This window comes from Lathyrus oleraceus, chromosome 1 (genome assembly GCF_024323335.1).
Source record: "Lathyrus oleraceus cultivar Zhongwan6 chromosome 1, CAAS_Psat_ZW6_1.0, whole genome shotgun sequence".
In the NCBI taxonomy this organism is placed as follows: Eukaryota; Viridiplantae; Streptophyta; class Magnoliopsida; order Fabales; family Fabaceae; genus Lathyrus; species Lathyrus oleraceus.
The window spans coordinates 259,195,290-259,200,900 of NC_066579.1; the positions used below are offsets into that span (position 1 = coordinate 259,195,290).

General features: G+C 37.5%; 1 long non-coding RNA gene across 1 annotated transcript; it reads left to right on the plus strand.

The window, feature by feature from the left end:
* The first annotated feature begins 3,723 nt into the window (after positions 1-3,723).
* LOC127129987 (uncharacterized) lies at positions 3,724-5,363 on the plus strand. Its single transcript, XR_007806409.1, has 2 exons — positions 3,724-4,436; positions 4,988-5,363. It is a non-coding gene; the product is annotated as an uncharacterized LOC127129987 (long non-coding RNA).
* Positions 5,364-5,611: the final 248 nt, after the last annotated feature.

Below are 5,611 nucleotides of genomic sequence, written 5' to 3' on the forward strand. Positions count from 1 at the left end.
ATGGTGTAAGTTTTTGTTCCTGAGAAATGAGATGCAATGCATGATGATGATATGAAAATGCATGAAGTTTTGCCATGTTTTTTTCGCAAAAGAATACAAATACTCATGATCAATCACGCTTCGTGTACATCAGGATAATAAGAGGAATTATAGGTGTCTCTGACTATTGAAAATTCCCAAGGATAGGCTCTCAGGTTAATAGGTTCCCAGAGTCATCGATTCTTCTTGAGAGCAACATGGTCTCTAGTAAGCGATCCATCTTTTCCTGCATGGAGTCAATGTCTATCCTCATCGAAACTTGGTTTGCTTCAAGCTGTTAGAGTGTCATCTTGTAGTTGCAACGTGTCTCGTACCGGTGTCGAGTAGTCAGCGTTACTGGTCAAAGGGTAGAATATGGTGTAAGTTTTTGTTCCTGAGAAATGAGATGCAATGCATGATGATGATATGCAAATGCATGAAGTTTTGCCATGTTTTTTTCGCAAAGGAATACAAATACTCATGATCAATCACGCTTCGTGTACATCAGGATAATAGGAAGAATTATAGGTGTCTCTGACTATTGAAAATTCCCAAGGATAGGCTCTCAGGTTAATAGGTTCCCAGAGTCATCGATTCTTCTTGAGAGCGTCACTGCCGTGACAAAAACTCGTCGGACAGTAATACCCTCAAGATACTCTCGTCTAGGTGAGGTCTTCGTATTGTCCCAACAAGGAAGGCTCCACGAGGATTCTACTACGCAACTCTCGAGTCCACGGTTCTAACAAGGCTCTCAGAGTCATAGATCGAGGTTGGAAATATTACTGTACGGTAATAATACGTCCAAGGGATCTCATCTGATTGGGGTTTTCGTATTAACCCAACAAGTCTGAAACTTCGTAGGTTAATACTACATAACCGCCGGATAGAGTGGGTTAAAAGGTCCCTAGAGTCATTCATCCAACTTGAAACACCATCGCCGTGACGAAGGCTCGTCGGACAATAATATCTCAAGAGAATCTCCTCTAGGCGGGGTCTTTGTATCTTCCCAACAAGGAAGACTCCTTGTGGGCGTCCACTACGCAACCACCAACTTAATCTTATAGTTTTTCTCAGACTCGGGTAGAGAGCCTATTTCACAAAGCACCAATAACAGAGAGCCCCAAATAAGACATAGCCAATAAATCACAAAACAATAATTATCACAGAATAATACTAATAGAATAAAGATAACAAACAAACAAACAAGATTAACACTCAATACAGAAACTGAACTAAGTTAGGCTTCACTCTCTCTTGCTTGGAGCTAGTCCCCAGCAGAGTCGCCATCTGTCGCATCTCGAAAAATACGATTCCTCGCAATGGTCGCAGAAAAAATTAATGTTCGAATAGTGTCGCCACCGAACTTTATTTATCCCAATGAAGGAATAGGAAAATTTAGATAAAACCTTTAGAAAATTGAATAATGGTCGTCACAACTATATTCGGGTTCGGGAGTCGATTACGTAAGAGGAAGGTATTAGCACCCCTCACGTCCGTTGTATTCAACGGGAACCTTTTTGTTTAATTTTCAATTTGAATGTTAGCTAATGTTGTTTGTTTTCTTCAAGTGATAAAAATATTGAAAAGAGATGGATGGAAACCTCAGAAGGGGGGAAAAGAGAGGTTTTTTATTAGTGTGCTCGCCAAGATCTCCCAATCTCGTGCCTACGTATCCTTATGGTGCAATAAGGAAATCAGAGCATTCGTAGTTCGGGAAACTACGGTTTTTTGATGTCTTTTAGTGAACAACTATTTAGATCGCGTTCTAAAGGCTAAATGTTGTCTTGTTTACTCTCGGCAGAGGCTTAAGCACTAGTTTGTTGCGCGCGTTAGAAGGGATTAAACAATGTTCTTTCTTAAAAGAGTTTTGGTTACATGGGGGTGATAAGTTTAGTTAATGTGTTTGATAGGTTTCGATCGCACGGGGGCGAGGAATGAGATTTGATGTGTTGAGATATTTTGTTGGATGACGATTACTCGGATAGTCGAGTAAGACAACTTGTATCCTAATAGTCGAGGAGAGGAATCAGATACTCTAGACCATCTCCATTTTCATCCTTAATTATAAAAGAAGTTTGATAATAGTTAAGGTATTTTAAATGGATGACGATTACTTGGACAGTCAAGTAAGAGAACCCGTATCCTAATAATCGAAAAAGGGAATAGAAGACTCTAGACCGCTTTCTTTTCCATCTGAGTGATTATGAAAATAGGTTTACGTATGGTTGATGTATTTTAGAATAAACGACCAGTGCTCGAACGGCTGAGTAAGACAACTCATATCCAAGCATTTGAGAAGAGGAATTGAAGACTCAAGACCATCTCTCTTTTCGTATAGTTTATTATGAAATTATTTGATTAATTTATTAATTTGCGTAAAAATGACAATTGTTCGACTGACCGGGTAAGGGAACTCGTATTTAAACAATCGAGGAGAGGAGTTGAAGGCTCAACACCATCTCCCTTTTCATTTCTATATGGTGTTTTAATTGTAGTTAGGTATTTTAATTTAATTTGAATAAAAATACTTGATGTTGGATCGAGGTTTGGATGTGTATTTACGAATGAAATGGATTGTATTTGGTGTAATGATCATCTACTCGATTAATTAAAATTGAATAGGTCTCATTGTAAGAAAACCCAAGAGTAAGCTATGTGAGGTTGATGGCGATGCTAAATGCGATAGACTTACAAGGGTATGGAAATGAGCTCGATATTGAATCGAGAATTATTTAAAAAGGTTGTGGATGTGTATGTATTGGGGTTAACCAATGGTCATCATCATGATAATATGAGAAAATGCATAAGTCAAAAATAATCATCAATTACAAACATATAAGCTCCACAAAGCACACATAAAATGGTTAATTAACTAGGTTAAATATAACTATTTAACAAATTAATTAAAATGTTAATTAAATTAACTAAAAGTATTTATCCTAATTAATAAAAAAACGTTATCACTTTCAGGGAAATAAAAAAATATATAAATTAAAAGAATAAAAGATAAAATAAAAACAAGATAAAGAAAAAAAGAAATGGGTTTCCCACCTTTATCACAGCCAAATATTATTTTGTTACTTCTCCCTCTCTTCCCCGTTTTAGTATCTGAACGACTGATAATAACAGTTACTTTATTGTCGATTCCAACCTCTTTAATCCATCTGATAACCTCTTCTCGTGTACCAAATCTTTCCGTCGTCATAAACGCATCAGTAGTATCTACACATATTTTGGGAAGATTTTCCATTTCTGTAAAAAAAAAAAAAAAAAAATTAAAAAAAAAAAAAAAAAAAAAAAAAAAAACACGTACCGGAAGACTTAAAGAAAGACTTCCGGTACACAAAAAAAGCAAACCGGAACTCTTCTCCAAAGAGTTCCGGTATGCAAATTTTTTTTGAAATTTTTTTATGTGAACCGGAACTCTTTCCTTAAGTGTTCCGGTTTGTTTTTTTTTGTGTTCCGGAAGTCTTCCCATAAGTCTTCCGGTTTGGAAAAATACATACCGGAAGTCTTTTTGCAAGTGTTCCGGTGCGAGGGGTGTGAAAGTGTAATTTTTGGAATTTTCAACTGAATGGTAAAAATGAAATGGTAAATTGGTTAAAACCAATTAAGGGTAAAATGGGAATTTTTAAATTTTTGTAGGGATATGGGATTAATCGTAGGGGTACAAGGTAAAATTTTCCAAGGCACATCAGCAGGAACCCCAAGGCCCAGAACCACCGAAGCCTAGTACCGGGGGGAGTCCACCGAGGACTCAGTCAACCTCTGTTGACTTAAGGCTTGGCTAGGACCGTCAGATCTGTAGATTTGGCTTGGTCCAATGATTAAGAGGTGGAAATATGTGTTGGAACACGATGGCACCAATGGGATGCACCGAGTGGGATCATGGGAGGAGTTAACAGAGACTATGACAAGTGTCACCACTGCTTCGGGCCACACAATTCATTAATGCAGGCACAGGAAACAACCATTAAAGGGCATCATTAACATGAAATGAAACATAACCCAAGCCATTTTCTCTCTCTTCGAATAAAAGCATGGGAAATGCTCTACAACTTCTTCTCTCTTTGTTGATTCAACCTTGCCGAAGAAACGACGCTGCTCGATTGCCGCCACCGCCTCCTCTGGCGACCAACTAAACACAAACTCCAACTACTTCGGCCAAGGATTTCGAATCCGGCCTTAAACAACTTGAAAACTCAACCAAACAACCTATATCAAAGATTGAATCCAAAAAAAACCTAAATCTCATAAAACCAAAATTGAATAATTAAACCCATGCGAATTAAGAAATTACATAAGGGATACAAATCAGTGGAGGAAGTTCTACACAATGGTTACCATAATATGTTGAGAAGGGTCCAAAAATTACCTAATCGAAGCTAGTCCGATGTAACTCTGGCGATGGAATGATGGTAAGTACTTCTTCCTTTTCGATCTCTTATTCCTCTTATCTTCTGCTTCCTGCTTCTGTATCTTGCATGGTGTATTATTGCTCCTGCCAGCCTTTCTTCTAAGTGCGTTTCTGAGCGTGTTACTATGAGTGAGGTTAAGGTCTCTCAGCTCAGAGCTCCAATGGAGAGCTCTGAGTAAGTCTAGGATCTTTGAGCTTTAGTGTAATGGATGTGGTGATTTTAGCAGGGTAACGATAAGGTCCTCCTTTTTCCAATGATTGAGTCATCTTACTTATAGAAGGGCTATGAGGTTTCCCAAATGGTCCTTCGAATAACCTGCTGGCAATAGCTCTAGTTTATTAGAGAAGATTTCTTTTTAGATATTGTGGGGACCAAATTTGTGAATTTGTTACGATATGAATTTTCGTTGTCTTTAGCGTGTGAGCTTGTTTGGCGTTTCTTGTGGTCCCACGACGCTTGGATATACATGGAACAAACTTTATTTTACCATAATTATGACATATTTAGTTGTTTTCTTAATACCATGCCAACCCTTATGCTTTTGCTTGTAGTAACAACTTCAACAGGAGGGGTGGTAAGCACGTACGAAGGTCCATGAAGAATGAACGAAATCCTAGCCTTTCAAGTATGTGCCATGTCATCATGCGCCAACCATGTTTTTCTCTTTGAGATAGCATGTACACCAGGTGTATGCAATGCTCCCTCTTAAATCCTATTACTGGAGATTTCAGTTAGATTTTCTTGGGTTTATGTATGTAACATGATGATATGCTTGGCTTAGAGTTACGTGTTCAATGTATTTGGCAAAACACAATGTAATGAATGATTCATAGAATACGATGCATAAGGTCTTCAAAAATGGTTTGGTTTAAATTTTGTAATTGGAATTTGTAAATGAATGGAGTTTCTTATGTGATTTCAATAGTATGGAATGAGTTGTATGGAATAATGAAAATTGGATAATAATTGTGATTTTAACTGCGCATAAAACATATTTGTGAAGTGAAATGTAAATAGAGCATGGATATGGAATTCGGGATTGTTTTAAAGTTATGGTTATTAATTGGTTATGGAATGGCATTATGGACTTCACATGGCTTGATGATGCCAAATCTAGTAAAAAACTTTTGAACGGTTTTGGTCCCCTTCGGCAGGCCATGAAGGCATATATAAAT